We start from the raw sequence: 22,113 nt of genomic DNA, 5'->3' as shown, positions 1-22,113 counted from the left end.
GTTTTAGAGCACAGTGGATTTGACAGCTATGTGTACGTTCCAGCTCTCTGTATTCCCACATGTTTGTGTGGGGTTCCTGGCCTTATGCACAGATAAGGATGTAACTATTAGCAGTCCCTCACAGAAGAGTGCTGCTGAGCAGAATAACCTTATTCTACTTTGGAGGCTAATGATGAGCAGATGACCTGGCAGAAAATTGCCATTCTCCCTGGTAGTAACTGCAGAGAATCAATACTGAGGATTCAGTGAATGAATGCACAATCTGAACGACCTAACCATCTACTTGCAACTTCAGTTTGATGTGCTTGTGTCAGAAAGGAACATGCCAAAATTGAAGCAAGCTGCGTAATGATAGGCCAGAGTTCTGGGTTTGGCTTGCTGCTCATTGGACGTGTCTGCCTACATTTACCTGAAGGTACGTACAGTACCTGCCTTACAATCCTTACAGGAGTGAGATAGATCAGCTGGTTGAGTGATGTGGCACTCGATGTCTGTAGCAGCAGTCCGTCAGTGATGAAAAGAGTGATCAGCTTCAAATTTTAGGCATCAACATCTCAGAAGATCTATCCTGGGCTTGACACATTAATCCAATCACAAAAAAAGGTACACCAGTGGCTCAACTTCATTAGGAGTTTGAGGAGGTTTAATATGTCATTAAAGACTCCTGCAAATTTATATAGTTGTACAGTTGAATGCATACTGATTGGTTGCATTACAGCCTGGTATAGAGCTACAGAGCAACATCACGTTTGAGAACATCTTAAAGAAGCAGTTCCTCAGGAAGACAGCATCCATCATTAAAAACATCCATCATCTGGGACATGCTCTCTTCTCATCACTCAGGGAGGAGGTACAGGAACCTGAAGACCCATATTCAAAAGTCCAGGAATGGCCTTTTCCCATTCACCATTAGATTTCTGACCAGTCCATGAACCCATGGCACTACCTCATTACTCCTTTGGGTTTAGCACTACTTATTTTTGTATTTATAGTACTGCTATGACTTTGCAATGCATAGCTGACAAAAAACCGATTCTGATTTCTTCAGAGCTGAAGTGTCACCATCCCACCCCTTATGAATTCCCATGTCTAATGGGCATCTTGTGAAGCAGCGTTGGTTCAATGTGTCAGGTAGGCCTCAGTCAGTCTATCCAGAGGCCCTACCATAAATTCCTGACTGCCCTGACAGTCTTTGACAACTCCATGAATATCAAAAGGGATTTTTAATAATTTTATATGCCTGTTCCTCTCAGATAATTAGAAGTTATTTGCATGGATATATGGATCCATTTCTTTTAGAGCAATGAAACCCCCCCCCACCCACTTAGCACTAGAAATTGATCAGATGCCTGTGCATGTCTGTTGTCCCCCTCGCTGCAATGTGAATACATCAGTTAAAGCCATTTCCTGTGTGTGCCTTTATTTAATATATATGTAGTTCTGAACAGACACAACAAATTAGTGACAAGTATGAACCTAAATGTCAGAAAATATCACCAACCGTACCAACAGATACGCATAATTAAGGAATGAAACAGTGAGAGTTAAACAGTACAGAGAAGGCCGACATGGACGCGAATGAACACAAGTAACAGTGAAAGACATGCTGAATTTAAAGTGAAAATTTCGTGGCAATGGTTTCAGTGGGGAAAGTTGATGAATTTGATAGCACTAATGAAGGCTGGGAGTCATATTATTGAAATGGTGGAACTGTATTGTAACGCGAACAACATGGAGGAGCAAAAGAAAACCCCTACACTTAATGGGCCCGAGAATGTACAGTCTCTTATGCAACCTAGTAACCCCCGCAAAGCCAGCAAGCAAGACGTTCAACAAAATTGTTATAATTTTACAAAATCACTTGAGCCCCAAGCCATGTGTAATAGCTGCGAGATTTTACAAAAGAAACCAGTCAAAAGATGAAGGCCTTTCTGAATACATTGCAGAACAGCGCAAATTTTCCCAGTACTGTGACTTTAGAGATGGACTTTCAGATGCATTATGCATCGTCAGAGCACTCAGAAGAGGCGACTGTCTGAAAGAGACTTAACCTTAGAACAGGCATCGACCATTGCCATATAATTAGAGACTGCAACAAAGGATGCAGCAGAACTACAGAAAAGGAAGTTAAATGTGAAATGCACAAAAATGTCCCTGAATGGTGCAAAAAGCCAAAAAAATTATTGATGTAGCACATCCTTCCATGATGCAATTGACTGTTGGTTCAAGGAAAAAGTCACAGGCAAGGTCACGTGGAGAGACTGTGCAAGGCAGACAGAAAGCACAACCAAAGAGAAAACCACACACAAACTTCAGCAAATGCAAATAGGGTCTGAATGTGAAACAGACAGTGTCCAACAAAAGTAAGCTGTCATGCCAAGAATTGCAGAGTATTACTGAAAAAGATTGCAATATAATATGGATCACAATCACAGATTTGTCTGGTGTAAATCTGAAAATGTAGCTGGATACAGGGTCAGCTTTGTCCATAATCCCAAAGGGTGACTACAACAGACTGTTTTCTAAGATACCATTAGAGAAGACCTCAGTGATGCTAAAGACCTACACAGGTGAAAAAGTGTCTCCCAAAGGCAAACTGAAAGTGAATCTGATGTTTGGAGGCCAAACACAACAATCAGAGCTTTATGTATCAAAAAGTGGAGGGCTAGCACATTTCAGACGTGAATGATTGAGAAAAATCTGACTAAATTGGCACTCAATCAAAGCTCTCAGTGAGGCACCAATAGGTATCAGCAGCCCAGATGGTAGCATTAACCAGAGACTTTCAAAGCTGCTTCATGCTAATGAGAAGGTGTTTGAGAAGGGGATTAGTAAACTCAAAATTATGAAGGCCAGAATTGAATTGGATGAAACAGCAACATCAAGATTCCATAAAGTGCATCCAGTGCCTTACGCAGTATGTCCTAAAGTGGATGAAGAACTGCAGAGATCAAATTCTCTCCAAGGCTGAATAGCACATTTGGGCCATGCCCATTGTCCTGGTGATCAAGAAAGGGAAGGCCAGAGCCATTAGCATATGTGAGGATTTCAAACTGAGCATCAATCCAATGCTGCATACTGTGCAGTATCCCCTGCCATAAATAAAAGACAGTTCTGTGTCTTTGGCAGGCAGGGAGCGGTTTTCAAAGATTGACTTGTAACAAGCCTATCTACAAATGGAGATTGAGGAGTCAAGCAGGAAGCTCTTCTCAATCAACACTCACAAGGGACTGTTCCAGTATAATTGCCTCGTCTTTGGCATCACATCAGCTCCAGCAATTTGGCCAAGAGCAAGGGACCAAGTGCTCCAAGATATCCCAGGAGCACAATGTTACCTTGATGACGTTATTGTGACTGGCAAGAATGATGAAGAGCAACTCCAGAACCATGGTAAAGTGCTCACTAGGCTGACTGAGTATGGTCTGTGTGCAAAGAGAAAGAAATGAGAGTTTTTCAAGCAGGAAATCTCATATTGTGGACATGTCATTGACAAGCATGGCTTACATAAGTCACAAGAGAAGACTGAAGCAGTGGTACAGGGACCCAAACCTGAAAATGTGTCACAACTCAGGTCATTCTTGGGCCTTGTAAACTGCTACCACCAGTTTCTCCCAAACAATGCTATAGGGCTGCATCCATTGAATGCATTGTTACCAACAGGAGCAAAGTGGAAATGATCAGAAAGATGTGAAAGAGCATTCAAGGAAACACAGAGACTAATAATATCCAATGAACTACTCACTCATTATAACCCAGCCTTGACCATCAGACTGGCGTGCAATGCATCCCCTTAAGGCATTGGAGCCATTTTGGCACATAATATGAATGACGGATCTGAACTTTTGATTGCAAGATCACTGATGAGCATGAAACGCAACTACACACAGATCGGCTGAGAGGCCCTTAGTCTAATATGGGATATAAAGAAGTTCCACCACTACCTCTATGGAAAAAAGTTTACACTAGTGACAGATCACCAGCACCTTGTGTCCATTTTCAATCCCAGGAAGGGAATTTAGTGATAACTGCTACCTGGTTCCAACGTTGAGAACTATTCCTAGAAGCTCACACTTATGACATAGAGTTCAAGGGTACCAAACAACACTGCAATGATGATGGCTTGTCACCTCTTTCAATACTGACAACTGAAGAAGCAAAGTCTTCATACTGTGGCCCAGCAGAAGTGTTCAACACTGCACTGGTGGACCAGTTGCCTGTAACAAATTCTGAAATACAAAGGGAAACAAGGAATTACCTGACATTTCCTAGAGTCTATGAACTCATGATGCAAGGATGGCCAGCTCATGGTAACGCTACGTTTCCAGAGTTCTCAGTGAGAGGGGATCAACTGTCGGTATGTCAAAGAACGCTGACGTATGGATCCCTTCAATTTGCTCACCAGAGTGTTAGAGAATCTGCATGAAGCACACCTGGGTACAGTGAAGGTGAAGAGTCTTGCCTGGAGATTCATGTGGTGGCTGGGAATAGATAGACAGATTGAAGACTTGGCTAAAGGCTGTTTGGGATACCAAAAAGTTAAAAAATGCACCCCCACAGGCACCGTTACACCTGTGCGAGTGGTCGTCTTCACCATGACAAAGAATACATATTGATCTTGCTGGGCCATTCATGTACTCTATGTTTCTGATTGCTGTGGATGCTCACTCGAAGCAGTCGGAGGTTATACCAATGAGGTCAACCATGTCAGCAAAGACTGGCTCTGCTCTGAGAACTATCTTCTCCAGAAATGGCTTAGCAGAAGAAATTGTGAGTGACAACAGACTACAATACATGTCAGAAGAGTCCTGACTGTTCATGAAGAAAAATGGCATCAGACATTTCAAGTCATCTCCTCACCACCCAGCAATGAATGAGTTAGCTGAAAGGTTTATTCAAAGCTTCATGAAGTCCAATAAAGTAATGGACAAGGAGGACATTTCTCTACAGCATAATGTGGACAGCTTCCTTTCTGGGTGTCAGAGCTCAGTTCATGCAACGATAAACACCAGCAAAGCTGTTCATGAGCAGGAATCTGAGATCTTGCATAGACCTCCTGAAACCAGACCTATGGAAGGAAATACAGAATAAGCAGTTCAATCAGTTGCCAAGTGAAACAGCAAGGGGCTTCGAGATTGGACAGGAAGCCCTCATGTGCGATTACTGAGAAGACAAGTGAACATCCAGTAGGTTAGCTACAAGAACTGGACCACAGATGTACACAGTGGATTCTGGAGATCAGACATGGAGACATCATGTGGACCAGATGCTGGTTGCTCAACTGAAGAACATACCCGAGTTGACTGCACCCAACAAGATGGACATACCTCTCAGTGATGATGTCAGTGACGGTAACATTGCACTGGAAACAGGGAACATTGTCATAGACAAGACACCTACTAAACCTGATGCCACTGCACAGGTCCTGAGGTGTTATCCCGAAAGAAACTGAGCACCACCCAAAAGACCGAACCTTTAGAACTGTGAAGTTAGTTATGGACTGTTATTGTGAAAGCATATTTAGAATATGGGTTTATGAAATGGAAATTAAATGTTTTGTACATATGCAGTTTTATGTTGCATTAATCTAAAAAGGAAGGAAGTTTAATGTGTGGATCTATTTCTTTTAGAACATTGACACACCCCATCTTAGCACTGCATATTGATCTGTTGTCTGTGCATGCGCTGTTGTCTACGCATGCGCATTGTTCTCTCTCTCGCTTGCTGCAGTGTGTTAAAGCCATCTCCCATGTGTGTGCCTTTATTTAATATATATGTAGTTGTGAACAGACACATTATTAAAATAGATTTAAATAATTAAAAGGGAAAAGATTATGTCCAATTGAATAATCAATAAACCATAAGCAACTCTTAAAAATATTAAAATAATGCCTGCCATTCCTTTATCAGTTCTTCCTAATGCAAGTTCTTCCTCTGACCCTCAGGAAGTCTCTGACTTCCATGCTCGGCCACAAACATGCAGCAGTCCAACAGATCCTGAGGTGTGAATGGCTGATAGAAGTACTTTAGGACTAACAGCTGTCAGCCAGTACATCTCTGTCCAATATACTGTTTTAATGGTGCGTAGAAGCAATTGTAACCTCAGTATGTATGTCGTTATAAAGCAGTTAATTAAGAATTTCGTATTTTTTGATGTCCACATTTAATTAAGGTGCCTTGGTATTTTTTCTCTGCCTAAGGCTTGGTAACATCAGTGATACTCATTAGCTGCAGTAGAGCAGCCCTGTGGCTGTGACACTGTATATAGTAATTGGTACAGGACCTTTAAGTGCACACATCATGCTTAACTATAATTATGTGCATGCAAATTGTGGAAAATGAATGTCAAAGCTGCAAGATTAGAATATGCAATTGTTTTGGGTAATAATATCAAAATAATTACTGTAAAAGGACTATCAGATTATTTGGATTTAATGTACTAAATGTAAACATTTTATTTAGGGTTCCCAGCCTTGTTTACAAATCCCTTCATGGTCTTTCTCTCCTCAGTTTCTCTTACATTTCCAAAACACATACTGTATTCCTTTGAGAGATCTGTGCCTCATTAAAACATTATCATCCACAAATTTAATTGCTCTGCCCATACTGGTTATGCCACTTTTCATTTTCCTTGTTTTTAATTGCTATTTAATGTAGACTTGTCTGAAGTGCAGATAATTATTGCATTACATATTGTTATACAAGCTGAACATGATGTCTCACTAGCTTTTACATATGTTCATGTCCTTGTTCCTTGAGATATAAAAAACAAAAATATTACAAGTTTCCAGCATGTCAGGCAGCACCTTTGGAGCAAGAAACCATGTTGCAGATTTATCCCATTTCATGACTTTTTGTCCAGTGTGGAGAATTTTAAAGAGACTTTTTCTTTAAATAAAGTCTTTGGTTCATCCCTAGAGGATCTTGCTTCTTTACACAAAGCTGGATTGGAACAAGCTGGAATGTTTCCAAAGGGTTCACTCTAACCCCCCCCCCTCCCCCCCCGGCTGTTTAACTTCTCTGGGGGTAGACAGCAAAAATTAATATCCCAGCTGGAACCTGTCATTTCCAATTTCAATCTGTTTTTTATCAAGTAATAAAAACATCAGCTTGAATTCATTCACATTAACCTCTCTTTTAACTAACATCAAAACTCAAAGCAATATATCTTATACAATTGTCATAGGTTATGTATTTATGTACTGAGATCGCATCATTTTGATAATTAAATTACATACTGATTGACATGGGACATCTTAATCACTTGAAAAGTATTAATTAACTCATTCCTCTCCAGGAATTATTATTCATTCCCACAGTGAAATTCTGTTTTGATAATTCTATGCTTACATAATACTGAAACCCATATTTTTTCAATTTCTTCCTATGTTTGACCATCACTTTTCAGAAACTGGCCTCACCTTGACTTTGGTCTTTTGGCTTGCATTTCACCCTTACATCCCTTTCTTCATCCACTTGGCTATCCCCATTTATATGACCTTGCATCAGTTCTATCAGTTGGGTTACATCCTCCTCCAACCCCTCCAAAAACCACAAGTATTTTTGAAGATAATTTCTAGGGTGGAAGGTGGAAGATAATTTCTAGGGCGTCCTCATGTTGTCATCCTCCATTACAAACTGCATAAAGGAACTTAATAATGTGATGTTTTACATTCTTGGGGATGTGGTAGTGGGTGGGGGTGCAGATAGATTAGTGTTAGCACAACTTGTTTTCTAAATGTAATTCAATCCTTATTTTAAAGTCAAAATCTTATTAATAATTAAGCATTATAAAAAAGTCTTTCAAAAACTTAAGTCATTTCCAACCAGCTAAAAACACTTTGAAACAATTAAACCATAACTGCAAACAAAATTAATATTAAATAAAGTAACTTATACTTTCTTCTTTGTAGTTATAAAATTTCCATTTAAATGGATTGGATGGTGTAAGTGCAGGAGAATCTCATCAAGTTTGTGCTCTACCGTGGAGCCCATGTGGAAACCATCAGTGGAGATTACTGGCAGATTCACCAGTTGATGTATATCGGGAGGTTCAGGTCTTTGATACTTGAATGTGCATGTGCCAATGTTCTGAGCGTGTTTGCATTAACAGAACAGCTGGCATTTACTAGTGAGAATTGGCTTATGATAATTAACTAGTTATGCCGTCTATTTGGAATTTCTGCAAATTGTCTAATGAGATATGAAGAAGCTGCAAAGATTTTATATAATGCATCAGATTTTTTCTAAGTAACTATCTGATAAGACATCAGTGCAGTATATGAACATAAATTCTTAACTCTGCTGATATGTACATGTTAAAAAAGTGGTTCCTTTACAATTGCATTTAATTAGTTGAGATAATAATGACTGAGTTACAGAACAAGGTTAGATTTTTTGATGGTAAAAATATACAGTGCATTAGAACTCTTCAAAGGGAGGTAGTTTCCTGTCTGATGTGAAGTCTTAATTAAATTATAATTTCAATAAGACAAGCTCCATTGTGGTGGATTTTAATTTCAAGGAGCATATGAGTTGGGAAATCAATGAGAAATTAAATCTGGCAAAAATGATCAACTTTGGAAAGTAATTTCAACTAGTGACTGTTATAATTGACAACATAGATTGCTTAAAGCTACAGGTGCTAACATATTTGGAGACATGTTGAAGTTTAACATAAACGGTTATAAAAAATTAAGATATTGACCTAAATTTTTGCGCTTAATGTTAGATCCAAGTGTCTTCTAGATTGTATGGGGTGCAAGCAAAGTGAATGCATTAAGATACTTGAGAGTGCTGAATTAGTCACAAGGAAATACGGCAATAAATACTTAGCCCTGTTTGTTTTATTATCTGTTCTTTTGACAGGATTTGCTCATATACCTTGAAGATTTTTTCAGTACTTTGGAGGTCACTTTTTTAATTTTTGAGATTTTGCCTGTACTGGAGTTCTCACCTATCAGAGCAGATGGGTGCTCTCTATATTGCCTTGGGTTAAGCCTCAGATGAAGGCCAGACTGATCAGTAACATGGACCTGGAGCACTGGAGCAGTGAGTGGAGAGCAGAGGCTTCAGTCACCATAAAGGTTAAGGATAAGCTTCCTTGACATGTTTGTCCTGTTATTTAGATGTTGTGTGATAACAGACATTGCTGCTTGGTTGGAACAAAACCTGCTGTAGCTAAACCAGGTGACTCCATTACCACGAGCTGTCAAAGTCACTAGACATTTCCAGAACTCTCCAACTAACAGACCTTTGCAAGCCAGAACTGCAAAATTTGATCTGTAGTGGTACCTTTCAGGATAAGTAAAAAGCTGGATCTGTATGTATGGTTAACTTCCCATATTGGCTATAGATTCAGGGCACATGTAGATTAACTAGGAGTATTTGTCAGCAATAAACTATCTAACTTACTCAACCTACCAATTTCATTGGCAATGTTACTCTGTACCGAACATGCAATTTAAAATTCTTTGTTTTATCTTCAAATGCTTTCCTTGACATCACCCACTCTGAAAACTTCTGCAGCTTTTTATTCCCAACAACAGTTCTTGTAATATTGACCTCGTGTGCATAGCTCTGATATTTGCTCAAGGCATGAGAAAGATACTATAAATCTGTTCCTCTAGGTTAATATTATATTCTCTGTAATTCACTACACAATATATTGCATTATGAAGAAATCTGCTGTGTTACCGAAGTCTAAAGCACAGATGCATGGTGGAGAGTATTCTGACTGGTTGCATAACCATCTGGTGTAGGGGCAGTAGTGAACAGGATCAATAAAAGCTGCAGAGAGTTGTAGACTTGTCCAGCTCCATCACGATCACGATTCATCCCCCTGTCAACAATATCCTCAAAAGACATTGCCTCAACAAGGAGGCAACCATCATGGCCTCTTTTCATTATTACCATCGGGGAAGAGGTATAGGTGTCTGAAGACCTACACTCTTTTAGAAACAGCTTCTTCCCCTCCCGCATCAGATTTTGGAACTGTCCATGAACCTGTGAGCATGACCTCGCTATTCCTCTTCTGCACTGTTTATCTGTAAAAATATCTGTATTTATTGTAACTTGCAATAATTATTTTATTTCTTGCTGCTGTTAACTAACACATTTCAGAACATATCTCGGTGATAATAGTTCTGATTCTGAAATCCATTACTCTAATAGAGCGTGAATAGCCAATTTGAACATTATATAAATTAGACATGTGATTTTGTTTTGTAAAAGAGAAAGATAGAGTTTTCTTTGGATTTACAGGTTTTAATTGATTGAAGAGATGAGCCTTCTGATATTTTGATATCAAACTTTGAACATTCTAATTGTATTGGGAAACTTGGGAGAATTTATTACAGCCCTTCATTAACTTCAAAACATGTCATCGTTGCCCTGTGTCATGTCTGGAAGCAAATATACAATGTAGTATTTTGTTGGATTCTTCACCCAGTACCTACTTACGCTCAATTAATAGGATCAAATGGTGCGGTCGTGTGCAAAAGGAACTCTTTTTAATGGGTAGTGGGAACTGCTAAGTATCCAAGTATGCCAAGAGCCTCCAGACATGTGTACAAGGTACATTGTGTAGACTAAACTACTTAAGTCAGAACTCTATAGTTCATCTGAAACATGTAAATTGTAGTTCAATTGTCCTTAACACTCAGTTAAAATGATTGCTACAGCCGTTGCCCATGATTACTGTTGAGACTTAGACTCTCGTTTTATGAGATGCAAATGCAGAATGACAGTTTTCAACAAATTGGCTGTTGCGCAGGACAACTCTTTTCTCATCCAGTCTCTATAACTGCATGTTCTAAACTTCTTTCTATTCACGTGACAGATTTAGGTGGAGTGGGACACTGATGTTACTGTTGGTGAGCACCTTGGCTAAGACAGCAAACCCATGAAATGGATGACCCTGTCTTGCTGTGATAAGAGAGATAGTAATTTTCCCAGCTCTCAAGCAAGTTGACAAATACAAATGTACTAATGTTTGGCTAACATTGTCACTGATAGATGATGGTTATCTGAAACAATTCGATTAACACCTTCCAGATTGCCAAGGAAGTGAAGCAGCTAGCTGATTTCTCTCTGTCCCTGCTAATCCCGATGTTATCTGCTTTAGGGAACAGAATGTTATTGGAAATATCCAAGTACACTACGGTAATTTTACTAGAAGTGAAGCTGATACCTTATTTTTTTGTGGATGGTCTTCCAAAGCACTTTAGGTGAAATTATATCAACAAAATGGAAAGGCAGATATATTACGGTCATTGAAGAAACTAGGTGGACACATAGATGAAAGTAGGCTATGTAGGAGGGAGAGTAAATGGTAGGCAGCTCGCTGGTTTTGTGTAATTTTCATGCCAGAAAGATATTTCAATATTGATTCTACTCTGTCAGTACATGGATAATATCATATCGACTCATCACAAGCATCCCTTTACAGATTACTATAAACTGGTCCATGTGCATAAACGAAATGCACTTTGTTGCCTGTGCACATTTCCCAGTCGATTCCTGTTGTTCTCATCCCCTCATTTATTTCTCTGTAACTTGTTCTCTGTCACATGCCCATGAACTCCCCTTGAACTCAGGAGCTAATGGCGCCTAATGGCGACTCCTTTGCTTGCATCTTCGGAAAGAGCTCTATTTCTACCTTTAATATCTCCACTTTTCCCTTTCAGGGTTCTTTTGAAGACCCTGATCTGGAGTTACACATTGACTTCAGTTCTTTGTGGGACCCGCTCTTGAGGTCTCATGCATGGCTGTTAATCGAGATAAGTTCGCAGCCTAGCAGATTCGCTCACCTTCAGATTTCCGGGACTTTGTGGCTCTGGGGCGGGTGGACTTGCGGTTGGAGACTCTGCAGAGAGTCAGTGTGTCATGGGAGACGGAAGATCAAAAACAGCAAGCTGGCTGCTGGTTGTGTGCCCGGAGAGCTGAGTTCTTTGGGCACAGGGCTTGGAAAAAGCAATCCAACAGACTTCTAACATCATAAATCAGTGAGTTGTTTGTTATGTCTCCCCTCTTGCTGTGAAATGGAGACACCTCTTTTTCCCTTATAGAGAGAGAGAGAGAGAGCCTGTGGTATGTCGAATTACCATGTGAACGAGTAGTCTTTGGGGTACTGCAAATCTGTGCCTTTATTGATGCTTTGCTGCATGCTTGAGTGCTCGGTGGGGGGGCGCCGATGCATTTTTGTTGGTGGAAGAGGGGGGGATCATTGCTTGCCGCTGCTTATGCATGGGAGATGGAGCTGGGGTGGGCTTTGATGTTCTAACATTTAACTGTCATTCATTCTTTCGGGCACTCCTCTGTTTTTGTGGATGTTTGTGAAGAAAAAGCATTTCAGGATGTATATTGTATACATTTCTCTGACATTAAATGTACCTTTGAAACCTTTGATTTTCCTGTCGAGAGTAATTTAAAGTGGCAAATTAACCTGCCAACCTGCTTATGAGAACAAACCAGGTTCCTACACGGTTACAGGCAGCACCCAAGGTCACTGTCATACACCCGTCTCTGGAGATGTGCTCCTACTTGCTGTGCTGACTGGCCTGTCCTGTCATTAATAAATACCAAAGGAAGCAGTAGTCCTGGTGCCCTCGGAAACAATGCCTCATGGTTCCTTCAATATGAGACATCATCATTTACAACTTCTCTTGTTTTCCTGTCATTTAGCCATTTTTCCTCTGTATTTCATGTCCTCCGCTCATAATGACAAGCCTAGCATACAGCACTTTATTAAATGCCTCTACACAGTTACATTTCCTTCATTTACATCTTCTTCATTGAAAAATTCATAGAACATTTAGAACGCTACAGCACAGGCCCTTCGGCCCGCAATGTTGTGCCGACCTTTTCACTTACTCTAAGATCAATGTATCCCTTCCCTGCTGCATAACAATCCATTATTTATTTATTTATTTGAGTTATTGAGATACAGTGTGGGGCCTTCTGTCCCTTCGAGCTGTGCTGCCCAGCAAACCCCAATTTAACCCTACTCTAATCGTGGGATAATTTACAATGACCAATTTATAATAACCTACGAACCAATGCGTCTTTGGACTGTGGGAGGAAACCAGAACATCCAGAGGAAATGCAAGCAGTCACAGGGAGAATGTACTAACTCCTTACAGACAGTAGTGGGCCTATCAAGTTTGTTAAGTGTAAATTGCTTTTTAGACAAGAGACACAAGTGACTGCATATGCTGGAATATGAAGTCCAGATGACAGGTCGTCGACTGTCCACTTCCTTCCTCAGATGCTGACTCACCCACTGAGTTCCTCTGGCAGATTGACTCTTCACTTTTAAACAACTTCATTTTGGATTTGTGTCATAGGAGTGTGAAGTTGCGGAAATCTATCAGAGAATCAGGAATTGTCAGTGATGTGTTTGGTGACTCACTGAGTGGGAGCGTTTTCTGTGGATAGATTATGGAAAGGGTGAAGGTGATATTAATAGATTATCTTGTTAAGCCAGAAGGAAACACCCTTAATTCTTCTGGCTAACAAATGATGCTGTTAAAGCACTTAGCCTAAATGGATCTGCCAGTTGTAACTTGTTTCCAGCTGCTGAATCCCAGCCAACTTAATTTTAAAATAGCAATGATATAAAGGTAAAATCACACAACACATTCAGAGATTCCAATGACGAACTTGTCTACTGAGAATGGGGTGTCACCTACTTCTTGTTCTGTCTCTCTTAATATTAGAAGTAGGTGGCTTCAAGTTCAGACTGATGGCTTTTACTGATTTAAAATATTTTAAATATAATATTTTATATTATTTTAAATATTCTAACCATCTTAAACCAAACAAAAATACCTAATTTTGAGGCAAACCCTTTTCCTTTGTTCTGCAATGTTACTGGAACTCTGAGAAGTAGCTTATTATCTCAGGGACTTTTACTGTTGTAAAGGCTTGTTAGCTTTCAAAGATGAATTAATTTGATATTAACCACCTCTCTTAGGTTGTTCCCACCACTTTCAAAATCTTACAAAAAACATGCTCATCAAAATATATTGTAAAACTCTGAAAAATAATTGTGAAACACATGGAAAACCAGTTTTCAAAATAAGGGAAATATATGTTCAGGATCTCTCCATTGTGCACGTTGGTCTTCAGGGTTTCTGAGGATGGCCAAAGCACTTCTGAATGAAGGCAAAATGGAACACAAAAAGAACAGCTTAATTCATTCAGTACGATACTGTAACCTATTTTAGCTACATTTGACTAATAATGGATTAGCACTACAATTGAACATGCTTCATCTTTTCCTTGCTTCAAGAGAAAACAGAAAATTCAATATCAATAAAAATAATATATTCACATAGTTATAAAGTGAGATATTTTTAGTGTAATTAGTTTTATGTAATATTTTGTTCTAAAATCAAAGTTTCAATGAAGTAAAGATGAATGTGGGGATATCTTCTTTTTCATTTGATTAAAGCTGAAATGCAATGTTAATGTTCATTTTGAGAGGACTAGAAAATAAAAGTGAGGATTTAATGCTGAGATTTTATGAGGCATTGGCCAGCCCACATTTAGAATACTGTGATCAGCTTGGGCTCCATAATTAAGAAAGGATGTGGTGGCAGTGGAGAGGATTGCAAGAATGATCCTGGGAATGAAAGAGTTAATTCACGAGAAGCATTTGATGGCACTGAGTTTCTGCTCGCTTGAGTTTTGAAAAATGGTGGCGATCTCATTGAAACCTACTGTCTGTTGAAAGTCTTAGATAGAGGATATTTCCATTAGTAGAACCAGAGGGCAAAGCCTCAGAATATAAGAACGTCCCTTTAGAACAGAGATGAATAGCAATCTATTTAGCCAAAGTGTGTAATCAAATTAAAATCAGAGTTGTGCATTGCCATGGCAGCAGATTACCTGCCCAAGAGCAGAACATTTAAATCTGAAATGAATGTCATTATTGTATTATATGTTGCATAGTCAAGAAAAAAATAAACTGATATGTACTGTATCTCTTTGTCAGACTCATCCTGCTTTGAAGCAGTTTTGTTGAAGGAATTGCAGCCTGAAACATTAACTCTGTTTCTTTTTCTGATCTGCTGAGTGTTTTCAGCATTTTCTGTTTGTATCCCAGATTTTCAGAATCTTCAATGGGATCCCACCACCAAGCACATCTTTCCCTCCCCCCACTTACTGCTTTCCATAGGGATCGCTCCCTACATGACTCCCTTGTCCATTTGTCCCTCCCATCCCTTCCCACCGATCTCCCTCCTGGCACTTATCCTTGCAAGTGGAACAAGTTCTACACCTGCCCCTATACCACCTCCTTCACTACCATTCAGGACGCCAAACAGTTCTTCCAGGTAAGATCCACCTGTGAGTCTGTTGGGGTCATCTACTGTATCTGGTGCTCCTGGAGTGGCCTCCTGTATTTCAGTGAGACCCAACACTTTTGAGTGACCACTTCGCCAAGCACCTACACTCTGTCCGTCACAAAAAGTGGGATCTCCCTGTGGCCACCCATTTTAATTCCACTTCCCATTCCCATTCCGACATGTCAGTCCATGGCCTCCTCTACTGTTGTGATGAGGCCACAGTTAGGTTGAAGGAGCAACACCTTATACTCCGTCTGGGTAGCCTCCAAACTGATGGCATGAACATAGATTTCTCAAACTTCCGGTTATGCCCCCAACCCCCCCCACCCCTTTCCTTCATCATTCCCTGTTCCTATTACCCTCTCTCAACTTATCTCCTTACCTGCTCATCACCTCCCTCTGGTGTTCCTCCCCCTTTTCTTTCCACCATGGCCTTCTGTCCTCTTCTATCAGATTCCCTCTTCTCTAGTCCTGTATCTTTTTCACCAATCTACTTCCCAGCTCTTTACTTCACCCCTCCCTCCTCCGGTTTCACCTATCACCTCCTACTTTGTGTTTCTTCTTCCCCTCCCCCACCTTCTTACTCTGATTCTCATCTTTTCTCCCCCCAGTCCTGATGAAGGGCCTTGGCCTGAAATGTTGACTGCACTCTTTTCCATAGTTGCTGCCTGGCCTGCAAGTTCTTCCAGCATTTTGTGTGTGTAGCTTTTCAGCATCTGCTGTTTTATTGATTTCCATCCTGCTCCAAAGTAGCCACATACTGACCATGGACGCAGTTAGAAACAGTGATCTGTGGGGTCCTGATAGGCTAATTTGCCACCCAGTGAGCCTAGTCGTTCAGCTCTTCATGCAGTCATTAAGAGATACTCAGGACTGAGCCTCCTGATAACTTCTTGACACTCAGAACTAAGCCTGAACTCAGGATATTAGGGACCATGTCTGGGCAGAGAATTGTTGACACTCGGGATTTTGCTCTTTTATGACCTCAGGTCTCTCAGAACTACTCCTGGCTACCCGTTTGGGACACTCAGATCTGGGCATAAGCTTGGAACTCTGGAGATTAAGTTTGGGCATAAACTTGTGTCTGAGCCCAAATAAGAGCTCAGGATACCTTGGATGGCCTGCTTAAGAGCTCAGGATACCTGGGATGGCCTGCTTAAGAGCTCAGGATATTCAAAACATTCCAATCAGGTGATGAGGGCAAATAGACAATAGCCAATAGACAATAGACAGTAGGTGCAGGAGTAGGCCATACGGCTCTTCTAGCCAGCACCGCCATTCACTGTGATCATGGCTGATCATACACAATCAGTACCCCGTTCCTGCCCTCTCCCCATATCCCTTGACCCAGCTATCTATAAGAGCTCTATCTAACTCTCTCTTGAATGCAACCAGAGACTTGGTCTCCACTGCCTTCTGGGGCAGAGCATTCCACATATCCACCACTCTCTGGGTGAAAAAGTTTTTCCGCATCTCTGTTCTAAGTGACCTACCCCTTATTCTTAAACTGTGGCCTCTAGTTCTGGACTCATCCATCAGCGGGAACATGCTTCCTGCCTCCAGCGTGTCCAATCCCTTAATAATCTTATATGTTTCAATCAGATCCCCTCTCATCCTTCTAAATTCCAGTGTATACAAGCCCAGTCGCTCCAATCTTTCAACATATGACAGACCCGCCATTCCGGGAATTAACCTTGTGAACCTACGCTGCACTCCCTCAATAGCAAGAATGTCCTTCCTCAAATTTGGAGACCAAAACTGCACACAATACTCCAGGTGGGGTCTCACCAGGGCCAAATGCTTCCTGCCCTTCAAATTTCCAGGTTCACTGGCTTAGTTTGTGGAGATTCAGGGGGATACTGAGTTCAGTAGACAGCTCTGATTTACGTACTAGCCTCTGCTCAATCGATATATAAAAAGTAGTCAAATGGAGACCTAATCCTTTTTACCTATCTCCCTGAGGAAATGTCCAGCAGATATGGGAACAATTGTGAACCATTGCAAGGTGCAGCTCAATATTGTGTAGTACAGACAGCACAACAAATCACAGTTCTTTAAATGGAACTGAAAAATATAGAGGTCAATTATGTAACAGCTTTCTATATAAAGATTAATCTTCAAACTACATACATAGACAGCATTAAACCTGACTCCCTCAAATTTCAAGGCAATCTCTTTTGCTTCCATTATTTTGACCAAAATTGACTATTAGTAATTTTGTTTTGAATCTTGGTGATTCTAATAAGTGAAATTGGGATTTTAATGTTTTCAGGCTAAAAGTTCAGGGTCGTTCTAGCATAATCCTGCTTTTAGTCTGAACCAGTCACCTCTTCCACATCTCCTTCCCAGTGTTGCTGCCATATTCTTGTACTCTTCATTCTACTTCTTTTGGTCAACTCGTCATTGTCATTTTAGCGCTTCTAAAAAGATAAGCATGTATAGCAAAACACACAGTTAAATGTTTTGTTTGCACCAAATCAAATCAATGAGGATTTTACTGGGCAAGAGTCGCCTTGCTTCAGGGACATCTGGGACATAGCATCCCCACAACTCACTAATCCTAATGCGTTTGTCTTTGGAATGTGAGAGAAAACTGGAACACTTGGAGGAAACCCATGTTGTCACTGGCAGGACGAACAGACAGTGGTGAGAATTGAACCCCGATCTTACAGCAGGCACTGCAAAGCATTGAAATAACTGTTACCCACATGCTGACATGAAGCAGTATCTTTTTCACTGCTTCAGACTGCACTACAACCTTCACACTGTTGTGCTGTTTTGCACTTCTTGTTGCATTTATAATCATTACTGTTTACTCTGTTTACAATCAAAAAATTTCATTGCACCCTGGTTAACAAATTTAACCTAATCTAACCTTGAGGAAAAGGCCAAGATATAGCTCTGTTCTCATCAACAGTGATTCAACAATGAGTTATTAAGAGTGAACAATCATCCCACCCCACCTGCTATTAACGAAACATGTAGCACTGTTTCCTTCCGCAAGGGACCACAAGGGACACAAATAGCCTCACTGGTATTCTGGGCTCACTTGCAGGTTATCTCCAACTGACTTTCTAATATTCGGCAAGTATTATGTATTTTGTTGAAACTAATTATGTTTGCTTATCAAAATTGTTGAATATTTAATCTGCTTTTGCTTTGAGATAGACACAAGTTGAAACTAAAATCATCAAGACAGTTACGCATGACATTCCTACAGAATGGCTACAAGGTGACAGAAATACCAGGAAACCTGCCAATGAGGAGGAACCCATTGCTATCACCTGTCTTCCCTGTATTTCCATGGCTTCTAGAAGGATAGCCAGGATCCTGAAGAAATGCCGGATTAATACCATCTATAAGCCTGTAAGGAAGCTGAAGTCACAGCTTATGCAGGTTAACGATGACCTGGGACTCAGGATGGCTGGCATTTCACAGGATTCTCTGTGAATGTGGAGCAGCGTATATCAGCCAGCCAGGACGTATGGTGGAAACCCACTTCAAGGAGCACAGGCAGTGTATCTATTTGGGTTATCTGGAGAAATTGGTGGTAACAGAACAGTGCATTTGCAATGGCCATAGGATTGACTTCAACGGCACAAGACTACTGTGGGACCACCTGGTAAAGAAAGCCATTGAAATAAAACTAGGGAAAAGAATTTTAACAAAGACAAGGTCTCCCTCTAAGTAAGAACTGGAATTTGATTGTAAACAAGGTGGGACAGTGGAAACCAGATTGGATGAGGACTAACAAATCAGGAGGGATGGATGATGAGGTTATAAGTACCTCCATACTAGACATGCCTAGGCATCATCCCTGATGAAGATGGCATAGTTTGTCATCGAAATGTTGGTTAAATTTGATATCTATACTCAGCTTGAATTCCCAGAAGAGTTTATTTGTGAAATCACATCACTTAACATTGCTGGCTGGTGGTATAGGGGCATCAACACCAGACTTTGAACCTGGCCAGCTCCTTGCATGCTTTCCTTTCATGCTGGTTTGAGTGTTCAGCTAGCAGTTTGGCCTCGAAATAACAGAACAGGCAAGGTTGCTGCCCAGTGCACCACAAGGTGTGGAGAGGAATAATTAATAACTAACTTAACATCACATGTTTTCTGATGAAATCTAATTTAGCTACCTTTAGGTGAGATTCTGTCACTAAACCCCAAAGGTATTCGTATTTCCACTGTGACATGGATGTACGAATGAAATATTGATACCTTTTGAATGGAATGAATAAGCAGTAGGAGCAGGTTTTGTTGGTGAAATCGGGAGGCTGAAGATTGAAATCTTGTAGTAGCTGATCACTTACCCAAAAGTTGAGTCACATCTTGTATCCCGCTCTGGTATTGATTATAGTGAAAATAATCTTTCCAGCTCATTCTGGACAAGTAAAGTAGGATTGCCATTTAAGTGTTTAGTTAAGAATTTTATATTGTAAATTATGTGTAAATGTTTTTCATAAATGTCTTAATCTTTGGGCTCAATACTTTCCATTAGGTAACTTGGTTTACTGAACCAGTGAGTGAGAAACCCAAACACGAGGAAATCTGCAGATGCTGGAAATTCAAACAACACACACAAAATGCTGGTGGAACACAGCAGGCCAGGCAGCATCTATAGGAAGAAGCATTGTTGATGTTTCGGGCTGAGACCCTTTGTCAGGACTAACTGAAAGAAAAGATAGTAAGAGATTTTAAAGTGGGGGGGGAGCGGGAAATGGGAAATGATAGGAGAAGACAGGAGGGGGAGGGATAAAGCTAAGAGCTGGAAAGTTGATTGGCAAAAGGGATACACAACTGGAGAATGGAAAGGATCATGGGACGGGAGGCCTAGGGAGAAAGAAAAGGGGAGGGAGCACCAGAGGGAGATGAAGAACAGGCAAGAAGTGATTGTGAGAGGGGCAGAGAGAGAAAAAAAAGGAGAGAAGAAGGGGGGGGGGGAAAACTAAATAAATAAATAAATAAATAAGGAATGCGGTAAGAAGGGAAGGAGGGGCATTAACGGAAGTTAGAGAAATCAATGTTCATGCCATCAGGTTGGAGGCTACCCAGATGGAGTATAAGGTGCTGTTCCTCCAACCTGAGTGTGGCTTCATCTTGACAGTAGAGGAGGCCATGGACAGACATATCAGAATGGGAATGGGATGTGGAATTAAAATACATGGCCACTGGGAGATCCTGCTTTCTCTGGCTGACAGAGCGTAGGTGTTCAGAGAAACGGTCTCCCAGTCTGCGTCGGGTCTCACCAATATGTAGAAGGCCACACCGGGAGCACTGGACACAGTGTATCACACCAGCCGACAACTGGTGGAAACCTAGCAATTTTGTTAGATTGCCTTTCACACCCTGAAAGCTCGGCTATATTTTCCAGTATGTTCGTCCTATTGTTTTAAAAATCTTCTGCTGTTGCTACATCCTGTCTTAGCAGAAAGGCAGGATATAACAATTCCAGAGCAACATAAATGCTTTTGTTTTACTCTTTAAAATTTCTTTAACTGTCACATGCACATGCTGCAGGCCACACAGGGAGAAAGTGGGGGAGAGAGAGAGGGAGAGGGAGGGAAGGGATGGAGGGGAAAGAGAGGGAGGAGGGAGACAGAGTGATAGACAGAGAGGGGGGAGAGAGAGAGGTGAGATAGAGGAGAAAGGAGAGAGGGGGTGAGAGAGAGAGAGTGTAAGAGAAGGGAGGGTGGGAGAGGGGAGAGCGAATGGGGAGAGGGGGACGAGAGAGTGAGAGAGAGAAAGAGAGTGAGAGAGGAGAGGGAGAAGCGGTGATAGAGAGGGGGAAGAGAGAGGGAGAAAGAGAAGAGAGAGACAGAGGGGGAGATGAGAAAGAGAGAGAGAGGACAGGGGGCGGAGAGAGATGGGAAGGAAGAGGGGAGAGAGATAATATTTGAGAGAGAGAGGGGGGAATTGGGGAGAGAGAGGAGAAATGGGCGAGGGAGAGAAGAGTGAGAACGAGAGTGGGGAAGGAGAGGAGGGAAAAAGTGAGGGGGAGGATGGGAGAGAGAGAATTGGGAGAGAAGTGAGAGAGAGAGGAGGATGAGGCAAGAGAGATAGAGAGAGGAGAGTGAGGAAAGAGACGGATGAGAGAGAGAGAGGAGAGAGAGGGGTGAGAGAATGTAACAAAGAGAGAGATGGATGGTAGAGAGACGGGGTAAAGGGAAGGGATGAGAGAGAGGGGCAGGGGAGAAAGAAAGAGAGAGAGGGGGAGGGAGGGGGAGGAGAAAGAGGGTGAAAGAAAGGAGGGGAGGAGGGGAGAGAGAGGAGAGAGGGGTTGAGAAAGAGGGGGTGGAGAGATGGGGTGAGAGAAAGGGGGGAGGAGGGTTGAGAGAGGAGTGATAGATAAGGGAGGAGGGCAGAGAGCGAGAGAAGAGAGGGAAGGTGCGAGAGCAGGGTGTGGTAGGAGGTGGGAGAGGAGAGAGACAGGAGAGAGAGGAAGAAAGAGGAGAGAGGGGGAGAGGATGGGAGGGAGAGGGAGAGAAGAGAGGTGAGAGGGGCTTAGAGAGGGTCAGAGAGGGGAGAGGAGAGAGAGAGGAGAGAGGGGACAATGAGAAGAGAAAGAGAGGGGGTGAGAGAGAAAGGGCTTAGAGAGGAGAGAGGGGGAAGAGAGGTAGAGAGCAGAGAGAGGAGAGGGAGAAGATTGTAGAGATAGAGAAAGAGAGAGAGGGAGGGAGAGGGAGAGAGAGAAGCCTAGAGACTTGGACATAGATGCTTTTTGAAAATAAGTCTTTTTGTGAATTAATGCTCACCTGTAAAC

This window comes from Hemitrygon akajei, chromosome 8 (genome assembly GCF_048418815.1).
Source record: "Hemitrygon akajei chromosome 8, sHemAka1.3, whole genome shotgun sequence".
NCBI lineage: Eukaryota > Metazoa > Chordata > Chondrichthyes > Myliobatiformes > Dasyatidae > Hemitrygon > Hemitrygon akajei.
The sequence above is the reverse complement of the archived record's forward strand: the minus strand, read 5'-3'. Positions refer to the sequence as shown.